This window comes from Arachis ipaensis, chromosome B9 (genome assembly GCF_059453495.1).
Source record: "Arachis ipaensis isolate K30076 ecotype BB chromosome B9, ASM5945349v1, whole genome shotgun sequence".
Taxonomy (NCBI): domain Eukaryota; kingdom Viridiplantae; phylum Streptophyta; class Magnoliopsida; order Fabales; family Fabaceae; genus Arachis; species Arachis ipaensis.
The window spans coordinates 105,620,816-105,638,567 of NC_142444.1; the positions used below are offsets into that span (position 1 = coordinate 105,620,816).

General features: G+C 33.8%; 1 pseudogene; it reads left to right on the forward strand.

Moving 5' to 3' along the window:
• Positions 1–2,259: 2,259 nt before the first annotated feature.
• On the forward strand, positions 2,260–6,495 carry LOC107619002 (glucose-1-phosphate adenylyltransferase large subunit 1, chloroplastic-like; annotated as a pseudogene).
• Positions 6,496–17,752: the final 11,257 nt, after the last annotated feature.

Sequence of the window (17,752 nt, forward strand, 5' to 3'; positions counted from 1 at the left end):
TTACAGTTGAGGGGTGGTCGCCGTGTTGCCAGAGCAATAGACCAGCAGAGGGGTAGTCGCCGTGTTGCGTCAAAGCTCGCCAGCGGAACAGAGGTTGCTACGGTTCTACATGAATCTCCGGTTCGCGAAGAAGAGGATGCGAGAAAAGAGAAGAAGAGGAAGAAGGAGAAGAGAAGGAAGAGGGGTTTCTCACCAGTGGTGGTTCGGCGCAGAACGAGGAGCGCACCGCGCCGTCGCCCTGGAGAAGCCCGCGTGGAGAAGAGAACCGCACCGTCGCCATGGAGGAGAGAACCGCACCGTCGTCGTGGAGGAGAGAACCGCACCGTCACCGTGAAGGAGAGAACCGCACCGTCGCCGTGGAGGAGAGAACCGTGCCGTTGCCGTGGAGGAGCTGCTGTCGCCGTTAATGTCGTCGATTATTGGAGCTGAGTAGCTGACAGTGGAGAAAGGAGAGGAAGGGTTCGTGCGTGGGTGTTACTGGTGGCTTGGACGCTTGGTTATTCAAGGCTTAGGTATTCTCTTTCAAATGAACTCATAAACAAATATGTTTTTTTTTTAAGTTATTTGATAGGAAAAATAATTGGTAGAAATATGGTTAAAAGTTTCTCTAAAAGTTTTAATTATGAACAATTTTAGGTAGTCTTTTATAAATATTATTTGTTAAATTTTTTTGACAACCTTTATAAAATGTTGCATTTTTATTTAAAATTGTTGTCTTAAATTTTTTATATTACAACATTTTGTAAATGTTGTTTTAGATATCAAAGACAACTTTTTTTTTGGGTAACCAAAAATTTTGTTATCTTTGCCTTACTCAAAGGCAACTCGTCAAAAATGTTGTCTTTGCCTATTTAAGGCAACTTTTGTTAAATGTTGCTTCGAATAAGGGTTACCTTAGGCCAAAAATGTTGTAGTGCAACTATCCACCTGTATTTTTAAAAGCCAATTCTAACCCTAGTCAATGGTCATTGCAGTGCACTATCGAGCTTACTGGCTCCCTATGATGGCGTGAACATCACACGCAGTCTTCTCCAGCGTCATTGCCTGTGTTCATCGTTAATGTTCAGAGATGTAGGTCTTCCCTTAATGAGGCGAGATGAACTAGCCCGTTTGCTGTTCTTATTTGCCATTGGTTTGATAAAATCTATTATTTTTTTTCTTCTGTTTTAAAATAACTGTTTACTTTTAATATTTTATATTTACAAATAATTGTCTATATATGCAGAAAATTTATGGATTTTTTACATGTATATTTCTATTTATTAATTAATTATATAATTAGAAATCTGGAATAAGTAAGTGAGTGAATGGTGGGAGTATTTGTTAATTTATGTTAATATTTAATGAAAAGTAGATAGTTATTCAAAGGTGGGAGTATTAATTACTTGAATTAATTGTATTTTAAAAATTAGTTTCTTATTCAAAACAAATCGATTTATAAACGTGTTACAAAAAGAAAAATCAAAATGATTATCAATAAGAAATAAAAGGATTATTAGATATACACCAATAGGGGTATTACTCTTCCAATCATACACTTAAAGCCCTAGATATAGACCAAGTAGTCTCACAAGCAAGTTGAAATTCACGCAATCCTGAATCCATAACCATCAACGATAACATAAATTCCTATCTTCATATAAAATACATTTACTTACTCTTAAAGTTTAATTATATGAGTTTAATTTTGATATATTAATAGAGTAAAATTTTTACATTTGTCTAGTTATATTTATTTTATCACCATTCATGTATTATAATACATCTGAAAAAGAAAATATAAAGAAGCAACATTTGAATAAACCATTTTTTTTTTTGTTTTTGATACAATTATTATTTTGACTCTCACGATTCTCATTCACTCAGAGATATAAAAGTAGTGAAATTTCAATTAAACTAGCCGGTTTAAATGGATTAATAAAAAATTGTTCTTCTGTTTTATCTATTTCATATAAAAAATTTGTTTGTAAAAAATCGGTAAAATCGATGAACCTAATAAACTAATGCAATTTTTTCATTTTAGATCTAATGACTAACTCCATCCTCTTCTCTCTTTGTTGTAGCTAACTTATCCGCTAGCATTCCCTCTCACTTCATCAAATCCTTGCTCGTTTCTCAGCTCACGTTGTCACCGATTCATGTTCGCGTTTGCTTTTGCCTCTTTTTAGATTTAGTTCGTCATCCACATTGTCATTTGCCTCTGCGTGAACAAAACTAGTTCACTGCCACCATTATCACCTACCTTTACTTGCCTATAATATGGTTCATTGCTTCGACGGTGCAGCTGGATTAGGGCACAACAATGGAACAGAGGCATCAAAGCGCTATGGAGCTACTGGTGTAGAGCTTGGTGGCGAAAAAGTATGAAGGCAGAGGAGATTGATGTGAAAATAAGGAAAGAAAAAGTGATGAAAGATTGAGAGAGAAATAGAGGAGGAAGAGAGATTGAGAAGACAGTAAGTAAAAATTACCGAAAAATGAAAGGGTTAGGCACTTAGAAATTTTTTAGGTTAGAATGTATTTTAAATAGTTATAAAGGTTCTTTTCTTTTATTGACTAGTAGACTAGTAATTGTATTGAATGTAAAATTTTATTGGTATAAACTATACACATCATGTAAAAGCATGAAATTTTGAAAATTTATATTGATTATTTACATAATTTTATTATAGAAAAGTATAGGGTACCAACATATTATCTGCCAACTTATTATCAACAATAATTAATTATTATATTTTAAACACATATATAAAGAGACACATCCAAAAAATATATTTATAAAGACACTTCTATTAAACACAGCCATAAAAAAGACATTTTTATTAGACACATCCACGAAGACACTTCCATTAAACACAGTTATAAATAAAAGTTGACAGAAGTTGGCAGGAAATACTGTTGGTAACGTAGCGGGACCGTTTTATTATTTATTCATTATTTAAATTGGTTCAACTACGGAAGAACTACGATTAAACCTTTAAACCTCTAAACCAGTTCTTCAACCAATTCACTAACTAGTCAGGCTCTCAGGACCTTGGTTTCTCCGTCTCCACCTCTTTGTCTTGCGTTATTTCATCTTTCCTCCTTCTCACATTCTCTTTCTCTATCCCTTGTCATCACTGCACCTTCTCCCACCCTAAACTCATCGTTCCGCTTTTTCCATCCCTTCCTACTCACTTCACCATGCCTTACTGTTGTCTTTTTCTTGCCCATCGCCTTCTCCTTATTTTCGTCCTTGTCGCACTATAGCGCATTGATCTTTTCTTTTGTCACGCTCCCTTCTCCCTCCTCCATCCAAAGAAATCTGAGGTTGTAACCTAGATCTTAATAATTGAATTCATTGTCATCTAGATCTAAAGACAACATCGCCTTCTCTAGTTCTACTTACTCTTGTCGACGCCTCCACCTCATTGGTTATGCTTTCCCTCATTCTTGTCATTGCCTTCACTTCTTAGGTTTGCTGCCACTGCCGCTACCTCTTAATTGCTCCATTCTGAAATATAGATGTGCATCATGTTTTTTTCTAATTTTTTTAGTGAATTTTTTGTTTTGCAATAGTACTTTTCTTCTTAATTATGTTCCGCAATAAATACTTCTAGTGTAAGGTTTTGGATGGTTTTTTAGTATTAAAATTTGGATGTTTATTTAGATGGTATGTTTGGATGCATTAGGTTTAGGATTTCTAATTTTGGATATTTAACTTCGCGTAAATGATTCAATAAATTTTTTATTTTGGATGTCCCGAAATAGATATCTCATTTTTTGAGGTTCTTTAAAGTAGAATTTTATTTAAATGTTTGATTTAATGAAGTTTTGGATGGTCTATGATATAAAATTTTGGTTGTTTAATTACGTGGAGTTTTGAATGTTTGATTATGTGGAATTTTCACTACAAAATTTTTGATTGTTTGTGAAAGTTTTTAGTGGGAGTTATTATAAACTTTCATAATATATTTTAATGGTGACAATTTGTAAAACCTCCCTGAATCATTAATAATAACCCCTACAGCCCAATCAATACTAAAAAGATTTCTAACCCAAATAATATTAGCCCATAACAAAAATTGAAAAAAATAACAGTCAGAAGAGGGGCTTCGAGCGAGAAAGAGAGTGAGAGGGAGATGGACGATTCATTGCCGCCGCCATTCATCTCCTTGCCGTCATCATCTCCTCCGTCAAGTGTTGCCGGTGGAGTTATGAATGGAGATTGTGGAGTCTCTGAATTTTCGTTGACCTCTCAGAGTGACAATTTGATTCAGATTGTTGAGGTAATGCTTTAAATCTTCCGCTTCTTTGTCGTCTTCAACCGCGGGTTGTGCCGTTAGTTCTGCTTTTCCTCTGGCGGCTTGAAGCACTCATAGTGCGATTTTGGCGTGGATTCGGTGGTACCAGCTGAGGAGATCAAGAAGGCGAGCTAGCGAATCTCTTTAAGCTTCGATTGAAGCTACGTTCAAAACTATCAGATCTCATGGAACTGATTTCATGTCGTGTGGAGTGATTACAATAAGGATTTGTTCCTAATTTTTTCTCGTTCTTTGCTTTCTTCAATTCTTCAAATATTTTCAAAGATATTAGATTTTGTGATAATTTGATGATATAGTTTTGGCAAAATTATACACAAATTCTTCTTCTTATGTTCTAATGTACTCTTCTTTTCTGTAAATTTTTCAGGTCAAGGCTTTAGGTCAAGGCAGAGGATTTGATATAGATTTAGTTAACAAGGTCTACATTCTCACTCAGTTCAACTTAGCTTCAATCAACAGGCATATTGCACGTGCTTACAACTCTGGCACTGGTGTCACATTTGGAGATGGCTATGTTGAGGTATACTTGGCATGGATTCTGTGTTGAGGAACTATACTTGTGATTACTCAATACTAAGAATGCTTGTATTTATTATTTTAGGTTCTTGTTGCTACTCAAACTCCAGGGGAGGCAGGTAAAAGATGGTTTCAGGGTACTGCTGATGTCGTGCGGTAGTTCCACTGGCTCTTTGAGGTATAATAATTCTATAGAAATTAGAGTAGTTACAGAATCTACACTTGAACTCTTTAATCCAAGTTATGTTGTTTAACTATGATGCTGTAGGATCCTAGAAGCAAGGATATTGAGGATGTCCTTATTCTTTCTGAGGATCATCTCTACCGAATGGACTATATGGACTTTGTTCAAGTATGGCACCGTTGCGTCCAATTAATAGTTCTTCCTTTTCTCCTTCAATAGTGTTGTTGCATTCAAATTTGACATGTTCTGACTCATCTTCATATCCAGAATCATTGCGAGAGTGGTGTAGATATTACTCTTTTTTGTCTCCCCATGGATGACAGGTAGGTTGGGTTAATGATTTTTGAATCTGTTTCTAGTATACATAATCACATGATGTATATCTTGAAATCACTTTGTCATCTTTCTCTGGATGAGAAACTAGCTCTTTTATCAGTTCAAATGAATAAATGATTCAACGATGTTTGTCACATATTATTCTTTAAAACTCTCTTCATATGTGACAGCCGTGCCTCTGATTTTGGTCTAATGAAGATAGATGATAAAGGAAGGATTCTCTCATTCAGTGAAAAGTCTAAAGGAGAAGACTTAAAAGCAATGGTAATAACTCATGTTTGTGCTGCTTTTTACATATTAGGAGTTTCAAGAATAAGGTTTACAGCTAATACTGCTTCATAATATAGCAAGTAGATACAACTGTTCTTGGGCTTTCAAAGGAAGAGGATTTAAAAAAACCATACATTGCTTCTATAGGTGTGTATGTATTCAAGAAGGAGATACTTTTTAATCTATTAAGATATTGAACTATAGCAACATGTGAGGCTTTTCAGAGGGCATTCAAATAAAATAATATTAACTGAAAATGAACTGACTCATCCTATTGCAAATCTTGTTTCGCTAAGTGCTACAAATTTATTAAATATAGATGATGGTTTTCAACTGCAAATGACTTTAGATCAGAGGTCATCCCTGCCTCAGCGAGAGAATTTTACATGAAGGTAAAGGAATAATTCACACATGATATTACATGTGGTGTGATATTTATCTTTCATTTTTAGTGCACTAGATTTCAATCCACCCATGCAATCCACATATATATAACCATGAAATATTTATGAGAAAAATAGAATCTTGCCTTTGTATCTAGCAGAAAGCTTATGTTCACCCGATGAACTTTCATAACAAATACTTGCCTGCAGGCTTATCTCTTCAATGATTACTAGGAGGACATAGGAACGATCCAATCATTCTTTGAGGCAAATGTAACCCTCACTGAGCATGTGAGTCTCAAATTTTACTGTATTACCGATCTTATTGAGCTTCAATATCATAAATATATCCAGATTTCTAACTAGTAGAAGGCTGTCCTACACTACAGGTAAACCTAAGACATCAATTAAACTTCAAGCTTTAAAAACTTCTACAAACATGTATCAATTAACCTTTATAATTTGTGCATTTTGCATATAACAGCATGTGGTCATAATATGAAGGCCAAAGCACCAAGACTAATTTACAGGAAAAAAAATAGCATATATAAGAGAATAAAATAATGAAGATTATTAGCATGTGTAGCATGCATGCATGATATGATTGTTATTTGTTTCTGAAAGAGAATATATAGTACACACTACTATTAATGTATATCATGATTACTCTCTACCACTCTTTTATACAGTACTATCTATTCTACCATCATGCTATGCCGGTTAGCTTGTCCTTAATTATTCACTTTCTACACAAATTTCCTAAATGAGTCAAAATGATCAAGGGATCAAGTTGACTATTGTTTTTTATTCATATGAACTATTTGAACTCATTAACACCAGATCAAAGTAAGAAGTACCTCTTAATTTTGCTTTTAATCAAGGTTCTAATTTTGTTGTGTGTAAACTAGGATGCCGTGGTCTCTCCAAATCGAATGTCTACTTTGTTTCTCTCTTAGGGTAATTAATTCTTTTGTTTCTGTTTTTTAATGATATTATTATGGCTTTTATTTTTCCTATTTTGTTGCATTGATGTTTATCATTATGAACATATAGCCTCTTATTTCAATGTGTACTCTGCTCTTAATTTTTTGAAAAGTGAGAGAAGAATCTGCTTGCAATGAGGGGAATAATTTTGGTATAGGATCTCAGATTCATGACAAGGGATATAAGGATGAGGTGTACATTTTTATTGTTTTTATTATTCTAAATGAAATGGTTGTTCTATGACAGTTCTTACATGTTTAGTAGTATGGATTATGGAATAAGGAATATATATTGGCATGTAGTTTATTTTTTGTACAATAGGAAATGCTTCAAGATAGGTCGCTGAAGCTGTTAGCTGGTGTATACTTTTTCTTTCTACTAAGCTTGTAATTAGAGTTATTTCTAGTTTCTGGACAATGGAGAGAATGCTTCATAGATGAAATGATTAGTGAAAAACTAAATGTGGGAAACAATAAGTAGCAGTTAGTCTCATATTTGAAAATAATTGACAATAGCCAAAGTTAGGACTTCAAGCTTGCTGTTGCTTCTTTTTTTTTTAATTTGAGAATATGTAAATGAGATGAGATTAATGAATGATTTGAAATTAAAAATAAATAAATAATTATAGGGTTTGTGGAGGTTTGAAAATCTCACAAAATAGTTAATTTTTTTTATATTAAAAAATTAATTTGTGGGGGTTTTAATTTGCCACAAAAGTAATTTAAAACTGTCACAAAAGTCCAATATAAAACCCCCACTAAACACTTAAGAAATCTTCACTGAATAGATTGTGGAGGTTTTTAAAAACCCCCACTCACGAAAAGTTTATGCACGAGCTATCCCTCTTAATAAGGTAATTTCTAGAGATCCTAATCTTTAATTTGAATTAAGTTTTACTATATTTAGATCAGAATTAAATTTTATACAAAATTTAGAATGTCTGCTACTGCACTCATAAAGATTTAAAAAGATAGCAAGCAGTAGTATATTTGTAAAATCCATAATAATTTCAATTCTAATCCGTTGCTTCTAAATTTTGGTGAGGTTACACTCAACACCCCAAAGTTTCAAAAGAAATAAGTTTTCGGTTCATATCACATCATTTGATTAATTAATTGTCAATTGAAAGTGAAGCCCTATTTTCATAAATCAGCTCAGAATTTCCAGCAAGCAACCTAGCTTCCAAAGTGATTTAATTAAGTCTACAAAATAGCTATGAACATGAAATTTATACTCAATTAAAATATACTTATAGACCTTCAAAATTCCTTTAGTAGTAACTCAAGATGTTAAGTAAATCAAAAGTTCTAGTGGTTGGAAAATGACATTGCAGAACTAGAAATTCAGAAAATTCAACAGCAACAACCAAATTTCAAAAATTCATATCTCCCAAACTACTTGGCCAAATTCCTGAAAATTTTATGGTACATTCAAGATACACCAAGGTTTCCCAAAAAAATAATTTCATCAAAAAGGGTGGTCTGGACTGCTCCCTGAATTTATTTTGAATTGCTGCCAAATATGCAGCAATTATGCATCAAGTAATTTAACAACCTCACATACCAAATTTTATATATAAGCCTAAAATTTCTCTAAAACCATAATTATTTCTTTCTTTTAACTAATCAAAGTTTCTAGAAAGATTAGCACAGCCCCAAAAGCTTAGCTCTTGTCAATTTGACCATTCATACATCATATATTCATACAAGAGCATACCATTATGATAAAATAATGCATGCTAGCACATCAATTATCTTCATCATTATCATACATAATCCAACATCATAGCTAGTAGCAACTACTCATTACATCTTCAATAAATATTATTCACATAAATACAAACATATAATTATACTAGCTTTCCTTACCTCTTGTGGAGTTCAAAATTCTATTTCTGCTTCTTCCTTGAATTAGAAACCCTAACATAGCAAAAATCAAATTTTGTTACATCTCCAAGGCCATTTGGCCAAACCATACATGAGTAAGAGAAGAGTTCTTACTCTCCTTAAGTAGCTGTTCTTGAAAGAACCGATCAAGCTAACTAAAAATGGAGCACAGTGAGAGTTAAATTTTTTAATTTTAAGAAGAGGTGAGAAAAGGAGGACGCTGGTTCTTAACCAGCAAGAAGAACTCAAATAAAATTGATTGGATGAAAGTCTCCTATTTCGGTCAGCCTCTATTCTTGCTCCCTCTTCCTCTCTCGGCAACGTCTCTGTCCCTCTCTTCTCCTTTTGTTTGTGCATTTTTTGTTGCATGTAGAAGAATGAGAAGCTTGGCTTATATACAATGGAGAAGAGGTGAGTTAGTGGAAAAAGCTTCGTGGCTCCCTTCCTCAGCAACACGTAAGCACCACATTGAATGAGTAAGAGGTGACCATAGTTCTTTTCCAGTTCCGTTTGGTGATGAGAGGAGGAAGACTGAAGTTAGATCTGATCAAGATTAGGTTCTCTCTTTGTTTTAGTCTCATGATTATGGTTTGGTTGAACTAAAAAAAAGAGTGGTTTAATGTGTGTTTAATCATGTGTTAACTAGTCAAATGATATATCTATACTCCTTTTTAATTAATTCAAATGAATAATTAAAAATATGATGTTTATGATGTTTGATAGAAAAATGTGAAGAAAGAAAAAAGAAAACTGTAACTTTATAACGGAGGAAAAACCGGTTTAATTATAAAAATGTAGAGTTTGTTTGATATAGTTTTTAACTTAAAACACGCTTTTATTTATTACAATATATCTATTCTTTTTATTTATCAAGTCTAAATCTGTTTTATTATTTTATGATAAAATAATTTTTAAATATAAAATTTTTTATCACATAATTTTTAAAAATAATTCTATAAAAATTCGGAGTGTTATAGGCGTCCATCACCGAAAATATAATGAGGGACCCAAAATTCGATGCTTGTGTTAGAGGAATCCATGATGGTGATAGGCTTAAGGTGTGGGGCTTCTACCTGTCCGGCCCTTTTGCTTCTGTTTTTCAAAGATCAATCCTTATTTCTCTACTTTATGATCCAATTGCTTTCACGCTTTTTCATTGTGCTCCACATGCAAATTATTGCATCAGCTAGCGACCATATTCTTCGCCACCCCCCATTTTATTCAAATGCAGATATGTTATTAGGTTTTTGAGAAATTTATTATTATTATTATTATTATTATTATTATTATTATTATTATTTGAAGTCTAAAGCTACAAATTAAAGCATAGAAATGAGTATAGTTTACAGGTGTTTTAACACAAAGCTAATATGATGAAGTCATAGAAATACTTAACATACGTTTTTCTTTTAACATTATTTTTTTTATCTGTTATGTTCATAATTTTTTACTCTTTTTCTTCATGTTATTTTTGGTAGACAAAGTCACCAGCTACAGCTAGGGTGGACTCCAACATCGTCAAACATGGTTCGATAAGAGATCAGAACAATTGATATGAGTCCATCTTGACCATTGAATCACTTATCTTTTTATTGGCCGTGTTAGAATATAATTAGGATCAATTAGTATTATTTAGTATGTCTGAATATTTATTATAGGAGATTATGTTTTTATTATTATGATTCTCTTAGTACCTATAAATACCCTTTCATATTGTATTATTCCAAACAACTTGAATAGATAACTTGAATACACTCAATAATACACAAATCCTTTCTTCAGTTTAGTCTCTTGTTTCTAACATGGTATTAGAGTCATGGTATCCTCCTTGAGGAGGATACGTTGTTTTTTCTTCTGGTGAAATCATTATATTTTTCTTCTGTGCTATTTTTTTTCCTTCTCTTTTATCAATGCTTTTTTTTGGCAGTTCGCCATCTTTTCAGCAGTTTTTCGGCCATTCTTGAGGTAGTTCCGTTTATGTTCTCTCGTGGCAGTTTCGTCTGCATTTTCTTGTGGCAGTTCCGTCTGTATTTCGTCTGTGTTTCCTTGTGACAGTTCCGTCTGCACTTCCTTCAGATAGCGGCAGTTCCGTCTGCGCTTCTTTCAGACAAGCGGCAGTTCCGTCTGTGCTTCCTTCAGACAAGCAGCAGTTCTGTCTACGTTTCCTTCAGACTAGCGGCAGTTCCATGTACGCTTCCTTCAGACAAGTGGCAGTTCCATCTGCGTTTCCTTCCGGCAGTTCCGTCTGCACCCGTTTTATCAGTTTATGCAGTTTTTTTCTCTTTATTTCGTTGTTTTAAATAAGTTTCAAACTCAAGTTGTCAGTTGAGTTTGAGGGGGATGTTAGAATATAATTAGGATCAATAAGTATTATTTAGTATATCTGAATATTTATTATAGGAGATTACGTCTTTATTATTACGATTCTCTTAGTACCTATAAATATCCTTTTGTATTGTATTATTCCAGACAACTTGAATAGACAACTTGATCACACTCAATAATACACAAATCCCTTCTGCAGTTAGTCTCTTGTTTCTAACAGGCCGTTTGTGATTTTCTTTGAATATGTGCCTTATTGTTAGAAATATAATCATTCACACGTTGCTTTCTTCCATCAACTTAAGTTTTTTGGATGAGTGATTTCTTGACATGGTACCAGAATTTTATGTCTAAACACTACAAGAAAAAAGGCCTTTCGGCACCCTTTTTTCTTGCCACGCTTTTAAAGCATGCCCAAAAGTGGTCTATGGGCACGCTTTTGCGAGGGTGGCCACTGATTTGGAATTTGGCCACGCTTATTTTTGCCATGCTTAATAAGCGTGGCCATAGAAAAAATTGGCACGCTTTTATGAGGGTGGCTACTGATTTGTGATTTGGCCATGCTTTTTTTTGGCACGCTTCAAAAGCGTGACCATAGAGAGAAACCCGCACGCTTAAAAAGCGTGGCTAGTTAGTTTTCAATGGTCACATTTTTAAAGCATGCCCATATCTTATGTTTATTTGGGCACCTTACAAAAGCGTACCGATAAAATTCCCTCCTTCCAAACTTTAGTTTTCCACCCATTTTTTTCACACTTCACTTTTTTTTCTAAGTTTTATGTTTTAACCCTAGACTAGAAGTGTTGGTTTCGAAAATCACTTCTAACCCTATGTCGCCGTCACTCACCCTTCTCATCTCTGCAACCCTAACTCCCTCTCCCAACAACGCCGCTGTCTCCCTCTCTCAACCCGTCACAACCCCTCCCTCCAACCCGTCGCAGCACCACCAACCATCAGTACCACTCGTCGCTCATGCCCCACGCCGCAGTCTCCCTCTCTCACGCATGGCACCAACCATCAGCACCACTCGTCAGCGCCACTCGTCAGCGGCAACCCGTCAGTGCCAACCGTCATTCTGCTAGTGCCGACGTCTCTGGTGTTTATAGGAAACGATCGGTGGCATCTCCATCGAGCTTGGCGTCGGATGCATCGCTGGCGTCAGCGGTAAAGATTTGATTCATGGTTTAGGGTTTCTCTGAAGTCACTGCTTGAAAGGTTCGATTCCTTGCCCCTCGTCTTGCTTGAAACCATCGTGAATAATTGCAAGAAGGCTTTCTCTGAAGTCGCTGCTGAGAGGGTTCTTGATGATATGGTTAGGTTAATTGACGATCCTCAAACAGTTTTAATAACCGCAACAAGGCTTTGATCATGATTGAGGCTTGAGGCGAATCCACCATCGAGCTTCACTATCTCCCTGTTTATGAAGAAACTTACAAGGTACTACTACCTTTTTTTTCCTATTTCATGCATATCTGCTTCATTGTTAAGTTGGTGATAGCTCTGCCATATTTATTTACTTATTTATTATATAATTAATAATTGAATTTTTACCTAATAAGAGTAGATTATAAGGCCCAGTTACGATTTAAGTAAGAAAACAGTTGTATTCCTAGAGATTGAATTTTTCTTCGATTATTTATATATACTTTCTAAATAATTTTTCAAATGTTCTAATAAAAAGTTGAATCAAATGCATGAGCTATTTGCCACTTATGAAAAAAATAGCTTATTTTGTCAAACTAAAATCATCTTTGGGGAGCGAAAATGTCATTTTTTTCTCTCTTTCAGAAGGGTCATTTTGTCAAAACTTGAATTTTTTTAAAGCCAAAATGGTAGTTAGTTGATACCCTTTTTATCATACTCTTAATCTGCAGTGAAGAAGGTCCTGTTGTGGCTGCTGAGCCAGCAGCTCTTGCTGAGCATAATGTTAGTTTGCTGACAGTTCCAAGTGCAAAGACTCTTGGAGAATAGGCTGGGGTAAGTCCTTGAAACTTTGTTCTGCCATGCAAGATTGATTCGGAAGGAAAAGCTAGGAAGGTAGCTGGTTGCTCCTGCGTAGTTGTGAAGGTATCATGTTTTGCTTTGCTTTTGTGCAAGTTGAACCTTTTGCTAATTGCTATCGTCTCTTTCTTTATTCATTTATTATTATTATTATTATTATTATTATTATTATAATTCTTAAACTATTCGTCCCTGTAGGATTTTGGAGAAGAACATGAAGCCTATAATGTTGTCCTTCAGCACGTTAAAGCTCAATGAGTAATTTCTGGAAATTTCTGTGTCTTTTATAGCATTGAAAATTATTATTTATTTATCTGTACTTGACTGAGATATTACATTATCTTGTTCTATTTTCATTGATAAGGTGATTTGTAGTATCTGATCTATATGAAATTTGGAACTTGTAATGCTATACGCTAGGCAATTATTTGACCTCAGAGAAATTTTGTTTTTCTCGAGCATAAATGGATCAAGCATTATTTTGTTTTAGCTTTATGCAATTTATGCATCCTTGCTGAGATTTTATTTTTACTTACTTCCTTCATTACAAAGTTCACAGGATCAAGGAGACACGGTTGATTTTTTAGGACCCTTAATATCTCAAATTCACACTGTCCATGAGATCTTAGAAAAACATGAGTGACACATACGGTGTACTGTCCGGCGATCGTGGTTTCAGAAAGGTATAACATCATTTTCAAGCTAATAGTTACAATACAAAATTGCAGTATATTTTGTGTAATTGTGCCTAGACTTGTTGAAATCATTATTAAATGAAGATAAAATGGTTGTGTGTGTTTTCATGGCATTTCTTTTAAACTTGTTGTTGCAGGTAAGAAGAATGGGAAGTAAAGAAACTGCATTGATAGTCATGCATGAAGAATATAAAATCCTCAAGTGCTACAAAAATGATAGAAGTTCTTCCAAGAGGGCCATCTCCTTTCTCTAAAGCATAATGTTGTGAGCTACAAGATTCAGCATCATGAGTTTTTGCCTATAAACTGCGAAACTCAACAATATTATGTTTGGATTATTCATATTAATTTTTTTATTTTCTACACAAAAAATGACAGATAGAATAAGTTAATGACTTTTAATAAGTTTTATATGTATTGATATTTTTTATCCCACTGTATTTTATAACTACTTTGGTTATAAGAGATTGATATAGCTAATTTGGTTTGAATTTTATTAATGTAATACTAATTTTCATTAATTAATTTTTTTAAATGATATTCACAAATTTTTGTCAATGTTTTTTATTGTTTTTAGAGTGCATTAGAGTACTCTAAAAGTATAGCCAGATTTTTTTTTAATTTGATAGGGGTATAGCCACGCTTTAAAAGCGTAGCAATAGGTCCATGTTTCTTTGACTATTGGCACGCTTCAAAAGTGACACCATATCTTTTACTGTTGGCACGTTTCAAAAGCGTAGCCATATCTTTCATTTTTCGGTATGCTTTTAAAGCGTGCCAATAGGTTAATACATATCGCTACGCTGAAAAGCGTGGCGAGAGTGAAAAGGCAAAAAAGAAAGCGTACCGATAGATCCACAAAAGCGTGGCGATAGAGCAACTGGCACGCTCGCAAATGTGACCCTTTCAAAAGCGTACCGATAGCTCAAAAAGCGTGGCGAAAAATTGTCGGCACCCTTTTTAGCACTTTTCGGCACGCTTTAAAAGCGTGGCAGAAAGCTTATTTTCTTGTAGTGAAAAGATTTAAAGTTCGATCCTTGGTGAACTCCAAAAATGACAAAAAGATAACATAAGACAAATAAAAAGAGAAAAAAACCTATGTAAAAATTAAGCAAATAAAAAAAAAACTTTTACTTAAAAGAAAGTATTAGAGATATAACTATTCATGTTATTTTCTTTTATCAATTTAAACTTTTGAATTGAATAGTTTCATGACACTTATCCTTCTCCTTTTTGTAGTGTTGATCCTCCATTGCACTTTCTATATTTATAAAATCCTCCCACCCGTTATTTCGGTTATTAAAGCATTATATTATATTCTTCATTCTAATGATTCATTCTTTCATGTTCATTTTTTTTACTTCTCGTCTTTATTTAGTTTTTATCTTATTTTAGTAAGATTTATTATATAGATCCATATAGTTTACTTTGAAAATAAAGGTTCTCAAACCCATTTAGTTAGAGATAAGATCATCTAGTCTTTATATCCCAAGGATATTATACATCTTGATTTATTTAAATTTGATATTAACATGCTTAATTTAAGAATGCAATGGAAGAGCAACAGTTTTTTTTTTTAATAAATAAATATTAAATTTACACTTATAGACATGTGTAAATTAATTTACGATTATATATATATATATATATATATATATATATATATATATATATATATATATATCGTTTTCAGCATGAATATTTTCTGTATAAAGATATCTCGTCCATAGCATAGACAAGATAAATAAGGAAGGATTAACAGTTTATCTAATCTGTAGACGAGATAAGACACTACCATCCTTATTGAAGTATCTTTCTATGACACGACGAGATATGTTCATAAAGAACTCGTCCATGTTGAGGATGAGATACATGTTTAAAAAAAATTGTTACATGTGCATAAGTGATACACATGTAACAATGATTTTCAGCTATATAAAGAGCTCATTCATATCATTGTGAATCCAATATCATATCTTCAATTATCTTCACATATTCTCTGAAATGTCTAATAGTGAGTGACACTCTACAGAATTTGAAAAATTTGATATTGATGAGGATGAGAATTTAAGGTTAGAGGGAGGGTACTAAAATTGGGTACATATTCTTCGCTCCTTTGGCAAGCTGAGGCTTCAAGTTTAAGCTTTTCTGGGTCATAGCCAATGAACAAGTGTGTGCGATGTTTGAGGCCCATGGGAGAATCCTAGCACACAAAGTCATGGAGTTATACACCTACATCATCGTTGCATTATGCTACTCCAATTGATCACATGGAGGAGCACTCAGAGAAAGATGAGGAGTATATCGTTGAGATCACGGGTTCTTCTAGTAGCTCTAAGGAGGATGAGTTTATAGCAGATACTTGATGAGCAAAAATTGAAGCTCACGGATACCGGTAAGAATACCGAATCGCTCAAGTAATACCACAGTGAGTGGATATCATTCTCACAAGGATTAAAGGATTGAGCAAGCAAATATCAGATTAAATACCTAATTAGATTAAAAGAACCTGGATTGAAGGGGTCAAGATTGAGAGCTTTAGAACCTGAATGCTTGAATGCTTACGGACAGAGAGCTTGAATGTTGATTTGAGAGAAAATATTAATGGTGAGAGTCAAGGGCTTCAGAGATGTTTATGCTTTTAGAGAAATCAAACCTTGTTTACTATTTTGATGTTTGCAAAGATCTTTCATGACAAATCTTTAGTAACTGATTTTCAATTCCTTGGTTCCTTAGTTTTGCGAACATTAATTAGTCATCAATTAACTAATCAAGAGATTAAGAACAAAAACTGATTTAGTTTTCTAATAATATTTATAAATAGTCCTTAGGTCGAATTACTTGTCACATATTCAAGTTAGTCCTATTCAATTAAATCTTTGAAAGGAAAACAAATAATTTTCAAAAGTTGTTCAAGTCCGAATTATATGTCACTTATTCAAAATTAGAGTGATTGAAAATTATGTATGTGTCCCAGACTAATTGAACCATTATTTCTAACCGAATTTAAAGATTCATGTGAAAGAGATTTCAAGCTATAATTCAAATATCAAAATTTCCAATAATAATAAAAGAATTCCAATGGGATTAGCATACTTTCCGATACCACTAATCTGAATGAAGAACAAATAACTCAATTATGAAATAGATCAATGCAAGACTTCAAAATAAAACAAATGTAGATTAATAACCCATGGAAACAAAAACAGAGCTCCTAACCCTTTGACAAAAGATTAGTTACCCATGAAAAAATAAAGAAAATAGAAAGAAAAACTACGCTAAAGAATCAAATGTCTCGATTTAGATCCGAAGATCCTCCTCCTACATGCCTCCTCTTGTGAACAAGGTTTACTTATTTATATCCTAAGTTCTAGAATTCAAATTCAAAACTAATCCTAATTTTATCTTTCGGAAAGAAGATAAGATAACTAAATACATACTTCAAATTCAAATGAAAACAATAATTCAAATCAAATATAGAAGCAAATCCTAACAACTAAATCTTTTATGTTTATAGAAAGAATTAATAACTAATCTTCTAGAGTTTTCAATATTTTGGATGTGATTAAGGTTTCTAATGATGTGGATAATTAAGCTGGGCCTTAATTATTGCTTCCTGAGAGTTGTAATTGTCTTTAAGTTGGTCTTGCATTAGAGAAAATTGGGCAAAAAAAACCCAAAAATCAACTTCTAGGGAGGATAGACATCGGGCGTGTGTATGGAGTGTTTTTAGGATGCCCGGTAGATGAAAGGAGAAAAGAGGGTCGGCCGGGTGTAGAAGTTAGCTGCCGGGCGTTCTGAAACTAAAGGGCGAAGCCGCCGGTAATGGGTGCTGTCTGTTGGGCGTGCATTTTACGTTGTCTTGGGCGCT